Source organism: Octopus sinensis, linkage group LG17 (assembly GCF_006345805.1).
Source record: "Octopus sinensis linkage group LG17, ASM634580v1, whole genome shotgun sequence".
In the NCBI taxonomy this organism is placed as follows: Eukaryota; Metazoa; Mollusca; class Cephalopoda; order Octopoda; family Octopodidae; genus Octopus; species Octopus sinensis.
The window spans coordinates 30,114,349-30,126,537 of NC_043013.1; positions in this window are offsets into that span (position 1 = coordinate 30,114,349).

Here is a 12,189-nt window from a genome sequence, read left to right on the forward strand (position 1 = left end):
AGAAGGAGAAAGAGAGAGAGAGAGAGAAAGAGAGAGTTGAAATGGCTTACATTTTAGAAACATTTTAAGCTATAATGAAAGGATCAACTTAGAACGTTAAAACTAAGAACAAAATAACCAATGAATATATTTGAAATATCAGTTCTCAAATCATCATTAATACATCATTCCAGATGAAAGTCAAATAAAAGAAACATTAATGTTAGTCATTTACTTAATATATCATTTTGTGAAAAACAGCGTCGTTAGTCACAAATATCCAATAATTCAGTCACTAATTTGCTAAATCTCTGACCGCGATATCAACAAAAGAGTGACTGTAAATGATATGAGAACAAAAAATACCTATCTTAACATTCCTTTATATTCATTCATACGTTCATACATATATATTTTATGTGTTTGAAAATATAAAAGTGTATATATGCATATATACATATATATATATATATATATATATATATTTATTTATGTGTATATATATATATATATATATATATATATATATATATTATATATATATATTTATGTATATACATATATATATATATATATATATACATAAATATATATATATATATATATATATATATATATACACATAAATATATATATATATATATATACACATAAATATATATATATATATATATATAATATATGTATATATATTAGTGTATATATATATATATATATGTATATATATATATATGTATATACATATATATATATATAGTTATATATACATATATATGTATATAATTATAACAATAAGGGTTTAGCAAAATGTATGTATATTTATATATATATATATATATAACCACATGAAGGCAATTCTTGTCCATTTTACAACTTGACAGATTAAATTTAGAGATCCTTGATTGTTAATTAGATACGTTCAAATAACCGTGTTACCTTTAACTTTTGGCACAAAAAATATTGTCACATTACGTTAAGGTACGGACATAGCAGGGACCATAGAAAATTTCTTTGTCTAATCACGTGATCAATCTCTGCCAATCATATTGGTACTAATTTGCGACATATTCTCGCCATAAAAGCAATAGAAGTTTTCGAACTACAGCCAGAATCAAGATGGTTTCGGTATAATCCCACGTCTTTCTAACTCGCTGACATTTGAAAATCATAAACATCTGTGAAACCGGTTAAGCCTTTATAAAACCATCTAAAATACTACCATTCTGCATTCAGCTTCTTACACACATACATATAAACACACACACATAGACACATATGTACAATCGCTACTGTTGAGTTTACAGCTCCGCGTAGATGATTATCATTCATTCTGCTACCAATGCAATGGTTTCGTTACTACTATACTTAGTAGTATAACTAGATATTATATACAGAGTACATGCATGCAGAGAACAAATGATGTAAAGTTGTTTTTATCATGCTTTCTCTTATACAGTAATCCCTCGCCATATCGCGGTTCACCTATCGCAGTTTATTATTTAAGCTTACGTCGATTCCTCGGTGGTGTTGTTTTGCGTTTGTAAAAATAATTAAAAAAATATACAACACTCTTTGTACTTCGCAGACTTTCGCCTATCGCGATAGTCGAGGGATTACTGTATACATATATAGGTTGGTATATATATGCACATATACAGATGTAGCTGGAGTGTCTATATTCGAGAGACGTTTTTTCTGAATATGCCATGTCAACAAAAAAAAAAGCGAAAAAAATCTGAGAACTATTTTATTTGTCTTGAGAGTAACTTAGGGTTATATTGATGGCGATAAATACATCTCTAACTTCGAACGGACATGAAACTTTATTTCCGACGGTTTTATTTTGTTGATGTCACTGGTACTTTACTTTATAAAGGATGAATGTTTAACCTCGGTGGTATTTGACTTCAAATCGCAGAAAGAAAGACAAAATAATTGAAGGTACGCTGACTGATACTCTTGCGGATCTATTTATTTGCCACATCTAAATTATGTAAAATACTCCACTTAAAATACTTATGTTGTAACGTATTCTCTTTGTGTATCAACTGTTTCCCACAATATTGATGGATGCTTAAATATATTTAACTTTTCCAAAATCTAACAATGATTTAGAAATACCTAAATCTCAGAATATTACCATTATCGCCCCAGCTATTTACTTAGCTACTACTACCAAAACAATGTAGTATACGAAATATTAATATATTTTACAACTCGTACTTTTATCGCAGACTTCATGCAAATAAGATCAATAAACAATATGTTTTCGAAAGATAGTTGTATCAAAAATGGAATCATTTTCAATAAAATTATCGAAATATACGCATAGATATTATTATAGTTCTCGTATAAATGTTAGGTTTTAGAAGCATTTCTTTCCAATTTTTATCGTGATATAAGATGTATATGCATACACACACACACACGCACACACACACACACACACACACACACACACACACACACACATACACATACGCATATATATGTACAGTCATATATATGAAACTTCTCGGCAGACGAATACAATGATAAAATATACATTTTGTGAAATATTAGATTCAATAGCATAGTTCTTACAGGAAATATTTAAATAAATCAAAAATGACTTTCAATGTAATAAAATATGTATGTATTTATCTAGTGCTTATATTCATGTGAATATTTGAAGATATGTCTTCTAAATCAATGAAATATATTGTGAACATTACGTTAAATTGTATATCACTGATACAACGATAGCACACACACACACGCACACACACACACACATTATATAACTACTCAGTGATAAACAGATTGAAGAAATCTAAATATGAAAAGGCGTTTAAAGATATATTATTAAAAGAGTATATGGAAGAAAAAAACATTTATAAAGCGACGGTGTTTTTTTGAAAAAGTAATGTTATTTTGAGACTAATTAACGTACTGTTCCATAATATAGGTTCCGATTGCTGTATTTCATTACATACAAATAGAAATTTGAAATTAAAAACCATCATTCATATATTAGGTATTAAAATATTTAATTCAAAAAGTAATAGGCAATTTCTTTAAATAAAGTAATAAAAGCATATACCCAATTTAATACGGGAGCGATATTGGATTATATTCCTTGTTTAGATATATAAAAATAAGAATTCTTAACAAATTAAACTGGAAAATATTAAAAGAATGTTTAACTAGAAATGTGTAAAAAAAAAGAAATAATGAAATAATGGATGGTTTTCTCATTCTGAGCACGTATTCCAATTTCACTTCCGTTTTTCAAAAGCTGATTCGATTTTTTGAAGTATATCTTTCAAATTACATCAAAACTTAAAATTCCATTTTCAAAGAAAACAATGTGAAAATGAATCGATGCTATTCTGATGTATGCTTATATCGAAAAATAAGTGATTAGAATTAATCTATTTATCATAGTGGCAATAATCAGAAGAATCGCGGAAGCCATATAACCATTTAACCATCAATCAATAGGCTGCAGTAATATTAAAGTCGAATACATTTTGTAGGTTGCCAAATAAATTAAATTACATTTAATTTAATTTCGCTTTTTTTTGGAAAGGCACTGAGTGGATTGAAGTTTCGATTCCAGATAGCGAATATCGAATTTCTTCTACGTCAGATATTCATTAACGTTACACAATATTCAAATTCCGCCGAGATCAATTTTGTCTTTCATCTTATCGGGGTTGATAAAGTAAGTACCAGTTGTGTACTGGGGTCGATCTAATCGACTGACCACCCCTGCCCCAAAATTTCGGGCCTTGTGCCTAGAGTAGAAAAGATTAATATAACAAAAGGTCTTTTTCCGTGAGAAGGAACAACCCTTTGGGAATATATAAACATATTTGGCAGGTTGGAAAAACCGGAAGTCGCTAACCGAAACTCTGCACCCAGGCGACTTGAGTGTGAAGGTCGTGAGTTTACAGGTGAATAGCAATTTTCCAAAATTCTGCTCAGATGACTGCTAAACAAACCTCTTAAGGAATTTGGAATAATTGCTCAAATCCGGGTACCACCTGTAAATTAATGTAAATTGACCGAAAACATGATTTGTGCTTTTTTTTATTTCTGTCAGAATACTCGTGAAGTTTAACCTCAAGATGATATGAACTTAAGAAAGAGGAATTGTTATTAAATACTGCTCGACTTCTGCTTCACTATCTAATAATTCTGACAAAATAATATCATTAAAACAATGAAAAACAAAAACAACTCTCATCTAAAGGAAGAGTTGAACTTTAAACACTTGCATCTAAATTGTGTATTGCAATGCAGTTATTCTATAAAAAAAGGCTTTATGAATTCATTTAGCGCCATAGTCCCGAGATGCTAAAATATATATCTGGTCAGTGAAAAAATTTTAAAACAATTAAAAAATTTCTTAAACTAATTATTGTATATTATCAGGCAGTCTCTTACGTGCATTTCATACTTCCTCTGCTAGAAACAAAACTCCATTCCACATATCAAATACTTGAATAATAAAGACTCCATGCAGTAGCAATATATATTAAGTTAGAAACGAATCTTCTTCGAAAGGACAACTTGTTTATTTAACCAAATAGTTTTTATAGTGTTTCCTTCAGATTTAAAATACAGAAAATATTTTCATCTGTTAGAAATAGCTTAGCAATATTTTTTGATATCTAATAGGGTTCCGAACGAGGAAGACGATCTCATAATCTTATACTTAAACTTATTGATCAAATGTCTTCCTTTTTGTTTATCGTTATACGATTCACAGACAGATTGATAGATTGATAGAGTTGGCTCAGTTACATGGAGACGAGGCTTTGAATTCAATTTGTGGATTGGCTACATCAATCGTTTGGAGTCGTAAATATAAATCACATGAAAATACAAACGGCCATGACCGAAGACATGCGTGTTTAATAAGTAAGGCGACTCTTTGTTGTCGAAATTCCTAAAAGAATATTGCATTAAAGATATTGCATTTCCGATACGCTACCAACAGAAAGATAATTGCCTTGCGATGTTATCGGTGCTTTTATTAATACCAATTCGTTTGGCGATTAGATATATAAAACGTCGTTCATTATAACTGAGAAAAAAGGACAAAAAGTAAATGAACGCAGAAATACATGATCAAATGTTCTGATTGTCAAAGAGTAAAAAGAAGAAATAGAATATTGTGCATTGCAAGACAGCATGGTTACTGTTGCATAATACAACATTTTGTACAAAATGACGCCGGTACCTAAAGGACACAAATATGCAATGAATGCATCAGTTTTCTGATATCACAGTATTATAGTACTAGTCGTTTTAATCTTAATAAAATCCATTGTTCAGTTTCTTTGTATTGTAACTTCTAGCCATTTCTTATTGTACTTCATATCACCTTATCCTTACGCTATCCACCACCTTTATCTCTCTGTGTCGATGTTTGCCACAGCAATAATGAATAAGAGCATCAATCTCTCAAAGTAATTTCTGTAGGCGTCAGGTTTATGACTATAATATATAAAGAAATATTCTCATAACTGCACAGCAGTCACATGGCTAACACGGATAATAGATCAGGAAATATGTCTGTGCCTGTGAGTTCGAATATGCTTTAGTCTTAACGATCTGAGTCTTGATAAGTTACGTAGTTCTACACGGTATTAATTCAACATGTACTATAAAATACACAGGGCCCTGAAAGTACTTCCTAAATAGTTACTATTGGCTGATCGAGGTCCATATTTGTCATACATGGACCTCGACCAGTTTTATAAATTTTAGTAGAGTCTATAAAAGAGTTCATAGATGGGAGATCTTTGTTGCCGTTAGAAGTAAGCAATCTAAACTTTTGGACGTTTTTCCACTCTTAAGGGGATTTTCAATAATTTAGTCTCATGGAGTAATTAATAAACAATATTAATGATACACATCTCTAGAATTAGATATCCATAAATTCATGCCTGTAAATCACTGATGAGTGTACTAAAAATGTGGAAGAAACCTTATACAGAGTAGCAGATAATATTCCCAAAAACGAATTTGTACATCAGAGCAGTTAATGTGCCTTAGATGAACAAATACGATGTATAACGAAACTTAATTCACATTAAATAAAAACTTTGAGTGTGTTTGGAATGAGTGTCTTTTTCTTCTTTTTTTTTGGTAACTGGTCTCCGATATCAATTTTGAATGCAACATCATCCAAGAAATTTAAATTGTCTACGGAATTGCAACTCGGCATTTCTTTTGAATATTTTTAGAACAACGGATGGAGTTCATCAAGGTTGTAATTTCTCTTTATTGATTTCCACTTTTTGGTGAAAACATAATGCGAAAGACACAGAAAGAAGTTGCACTTCCATTTCTATAACGGACGGTGTTTTGCTGATTATATTGACATAAAGGGTGGCAGGGAAACAGACTCTAAGAACTCATGGTGAGAGTTGAAAGAGCGATGTCAGCTGAGCACTGAGTGGCAGTCGAATGGAAGGAGAAGGGATCAAACTGTATAGACAACTGCATGAGTGGACAACTTTAAACATCTCTCATTTTGAGCAATTTTACACATCAATATCGAACTAAAATGAAAGATTGGACCTGGTAACAACCGCCGTGAAGAAGCTGTAAAGTTGTACGCCATATGGGAAATGTTGACAGATGAATGCCTTTTATATAAAACCCAAACTATACATGTCTTTCTTGATTTCAATTTCTTTGCTCAGAGGCGACAGCTGAATATTTGCATAAAATACGGGTAGTAAAGAATCCAGACATTAAGTATCAGAGTTACAAAAGCTGCCCTGAATCTCGTCTGTAGAGGACATGTGGAAACGATAGAGAGAAGTTGCAAGTCGCCAAATATGCTAGCATGCAGTAACTACTTGCTATAGTGAATCGTCAAAAGCTCACCTGGCATGCATCTCTCAAAACTGCCTCTCGAAAACATTCCCTCAATGCTTAATTGAAGGAGAACAACGAACATTTTACAAGTCCTGTGCGTGTAATGGAGGACAAGGTTAATTAGCGGTAAAGCATCAGTTGGCGTGTCTCAAACCAGTGGCTGGTTGCGCAAATCGAAGAAAAAGGAAGACGAAGATGATGTTAATGATGATGATGATGATGACGACGACAACGACGACGATGACGATGATGATATGACAATAATAATGATGGTAGCTAACTCGGCAGAATGTCGTGTCACTGTGAATCGTGATATGTAATCCGGATTCGGACGTCCAATCTTCAAATGGTTCAGTCAGTATTTCTGTCAATAGGGTTTTTTTTTTGTAGGACGTATTCAGGTCTTTATTGGTATACATAGACTCGTAGTTAGAGAATTACAATCATGATCGCGAGAACGTAGTTTCAATCCCTGGATCGGTCGTGCGTTGTGTTCTTCAGCTAAATCCTTCATCACAATTTGCTATCACCCCAACACCGTGACGTGTGGTACACCTTGCGCCTACTCTGACAACGTTGACTTCATAGAAGGAGTGAGCAAAGGCACCGCACAAACATTTGATCACTATAAACAAAACATCTGGACAGATTGTTCAGAAAGAAATTGCAGAACCGTCTTTCTCAAACTACGAGAGACTGCCATCATTCAGCCTGTAGATATGGTGGTATTGTGAGTGATGAATTAGTTATCTTCAAGTGTTACAAACTTATATTTGGTTTATTAAGTTAAGTTGAAAAATGATAATTCTTGTAAATCATTTTACTAATAGAATGTGAGGTCGTATATATGCTTCTTTGGATATATATATATGTGTATGTATATATATATATATATATATATATATATATATATTATATATATATATATATATATATATATATATCTTTATCTTTTATTAAACTTTTAATACTTTTGATATATATTTAAAATAATATAAATTAAATTAATTTTATGTATGGGCTTATGTTTTTCACTGTTTGATTTGCCTAATAGTGGTTTTATCTCTAATTTAATATAATATAATATAATATATTTATACTATAAAAATGGATTTAATCCTAAATCTGATTTTTCCCTGTAAGTTTGGATTTATTCCCTAATATTTTATTATTAATTAATATATATATATATATATATGTGTGTGTGTGTGTGTGTGTGTGTGTGTGTGTGTGTGTGTGTGTGTGCGCGTGTGTGTGTGTGTGCTCGTGCATGTGTGTCCGTGTGTGTATTATATATATGGAAAAGAATACCAGACTTTTGCATATAGAATATATACATTTATGTAGGAAATTGGTGGAAGTAGTCCATAGGGGTAAATTGTTGTGGCAGCAACATACCGTTTTCCATGGCTTGATGCCATGCCACAAGACGAACATCTGGAATGTTGTTTTATAGCTTTGTTATTAAAATAATTAATTGGTACTGCGTGGTGTGGATCTAGCTCTTGCCAATTTACTAATCTCTCTGCATTCTGATAATAGCCCAGTGGAATTTTCCTATTTCTATTTAAAGATTTTTATGTGACCGGGAATGTGAAGCACAGCTGTCTGGAAAAAAATACTACTTTTTTGCTTTTTAAAAATGAGAAACACTAACCGGCACAAAATGATATCCGATGTAATTTAAATTCATCGAGTCTGGAATTTCAAGGTTGCAAGCAGTGGCGTACTGGTTATATCACTTGTGGAACTGAGGCATAGATTTTCAAGATCTTCATTGATTATTGATGGTTGAGTCTTCTTAAAGACGTAGTTGATGGACCTTTGACTGTAGAAGTGGGAGATGTAACACACTTGCAATGATGAAATACCTCCGCAGTCGCTTTAGGCGGAAGGATTTTGTGATTTTAGGCGAGTGAATTTGTGATTTTCTACTTATATGCAAGGATGCATCTGCTGTTGAAGTAACGTACAGATGAAGTTATCGTCTTCATTGATCGCGAATTGACGAAACTGTTTCGTTCCTTATATCTTTCCCTCTTCCTTTATATATTTATCTTTGGCAGTTGCAATATCATCGTCGTATTTGACTAACGAACTATCATCATATCACTTATCAATTGGCAAATGCATTCTGCTTTGGCAAAAGTACAAAGGCTTCCTACTTATTCCAAAGGATACAATGTTCTTAACAATATCATCGGTGGTTTACCCTTATGAAAGCTAATTATATAGACCTTTAATACTGAATGCGAAAATTAGAATTAACCGTCTCTCACGCCTTTCAGCAATCAGTGTCTATTATTAAGGCACAAAGTAAAAAAAAATGCCGGTTTAAACGTTATATCTGTGTGTGTATGTGTGTGTGTGTGTATGTGTGCGTGCGTTTGCGTGCGTGTATGTATATGTATATGTATATATATCAATCTATACACATACATACACACACACATATATAATGTTGTTTATGTTATAATGAAAGCAGTCTTACATCAAACTGAAGGATTACTCAATACATTTGGTACAGAACAAATTAATTGTAGCTTAAGAAGAATAGTATTGACGATAACCACGAGGTTTCTGCCAGCTAAGCCATCATACTATAATTTAACTAAGTTTATCTGGGCTTTATATAGTCCCTGTTAGCTTAAAACTTTTCTCGGATAACCTGGGTTCTGGTGAATGATAATCTTGCTGTGTGGTAGGTTGCGCTGGCCAGATAATTTGTAAACTTTCTATTGATCAAATCTGGGAATGTGCTAATTGTTAAAATTTATTCATGCATATAGACTTTTGTAATTAGGTTTGTAATTTTAGGAGTGTGATCTGGTCTTTGACGTACACAAAAGATTATAGTTTTGGTTTATGTGTTGGTTTTATTTAGATATTAATGTTTTGAGAATGTGAAATTAAAAATTAGAGTTCATTCCAGGGTTTTGACCTTTGTATTTAGTCAAACGTGGAAATAAATCGATGCTATTTTGACGTATTCTTATATCGAAATAAAAATTACTCTATTTATCATAGTGGCAATAATCAGAAGTATCGCAGAATCCATATAACTGTTTAACCAACGATCAATACGGTGCAGTAATTATGCCAAAGATACAATGTTCATTGCAGTCTTTTGACCTTTGGATGTTATTTGATATGTCAGCGGAGTGAACTGGAGCAACGTGAGATGAAGTGTCTTGCTTAGGATCACAGTTAAACCACAATCCTAAGATCACGAGATCATCGCACTAAACACTAAGCCACCCATCTTCACACACATTTACAAGTATTAGATATCTACCAATCTAACTACATACATACATTCATACACAAACACATACAAGCATACATACATATGCATGCATACAACCTGCTGCCGACGAGTAGCAAAGGTTAAGTGAACAGAATGTCGAGCAAATGATTCAATAATTGAGAAAATGAGGAGTGAAAGAAAATTCTGAGCAACTGCGAGGAAGAGTATAAAATATCAGAGCCGACATCGAAAGAGACAATTGGAAAGGAGAGAGGTTGAGAGTGAAATACACTGGCAGGCCGATATTGGATACGGGACTGGAGAACGTCAGACCGAATGTACAACAACAATGGCCCAGTGGTTAGGGCAGCGGACTCGCGGTCGTAAGAACGCGGTTTCGATTCCCAGACCGGGCATTGTGAGTGTTTATTGAGCAAAAACACCTAAGCTCCACAAGGCTCTAGCGAGGGATGGTGTTGAATCCCACTGTACTCTTCCATCAAAACTTTCTCTCGCTCTTTCTTCCTGCTTCTGTCCCAAAGCAGAAGAACCATGGTGTAACCCATTATGGTGTGATAAACTTTCAGACCCTAGTCTAGATTGCGAATCCTCTGTACCCCAGCATGGTTCAGCTCTTCACCCGTTAAAAGCCACCGTTTACGGAATGAGGATAACAACGTAGCTTTCGCACCCGTGCAATTGCCAATCTATCGCCTGTGGTGGGTGGATATTCAAGTTGCCACACGCATTCTTAGTAGCTTAGAGTTGGCTCGAATTAGAGATTATTCTTTGTGGCTAATGGCGTGAGTCCTGATTGGAAGAAGAAGACTACAGCCGCATTCAGAAATTTGTCGAGACGATGCGTAAGTTTATGGTTCTCCACTCACTGTAATGAGGATGGAGATAAGAATGTCGTGGAAAGAAAGCCATTATAATTACACAGATACATGCGTACGTACATCCGTACATATATGACTTTATAATTTTACTTGATAGACTCATTGAACTTCAGGCATACTAGGGTCTGACAGAGACAAACAAACAACCACTGTACCTATATTTTTATTCTGGTACTAATTTTATGGGTTTTTTTTTTACCGAAACGACAAATTACAAAAGCATACACAAAGAGTTCGTACCACAAGCATCAAAGACGTACACAAAGACACACACACACACACACACAAGCGGGCGTGAACACACACACGCACACACACACACACTCATAGACACAAACATACACTTTTCTATAATTTAAAACTTTTATCAATATTTGTGTCGGAAATTAATGTATATTAAACCAATATAAATATATATATATATAAATGTGTGTGTGTCTTCTTGCCTCGTTTTGCGTACATATGTGTGTGAATGTCTATTATTGGCACACTAGTCACTATATATATGTATGTATATATGTATGTATATATATACATATATATATATATATATATATATATATATATATGAAAGCCTGAAAAAGTTTATTTCTACTTGTAGCATTTGAGATTCTCTTTCATCTGGATATATTAATCTAGAAAATTTCCGTGTAAATATTGCATACAATTTCAGATGAAAACGACAATAACACGCAACGCGGATAATATAATTTTTCAGATGATTTTCAAATAATTATTCAGAACTCAATTTTTTTCTCTTGCATTTATTGATATGAATATAGATTTCTTTTGTTGAGATGTATCGGATCATTCATTAAAAAAGATATAAGCTTTCTAACTTCATTTCTGGTCCTGTTTTACGATTGTAATGTATACTCAATAAGAGAACAATGATGAATTTTGGCATAAAGTAATTGAAGTAAACAGCATATGTATATAAGTATAACTATACATATATGTGTGTACATATATGTCTGTCTGTCTATCTATCTATCTATCTATCTATCTATCTATCTAACAATCTATCCATCTATCTATCTATCTATCTATCTATCTATCTATCTATCTATCTATCTATCTATATATATATATATATATATATATATATATATATATATATATATATATATAATGATAAGATCGTTAATTTAAATATCGATCTTATCAATGTATGGCTAGAATGGG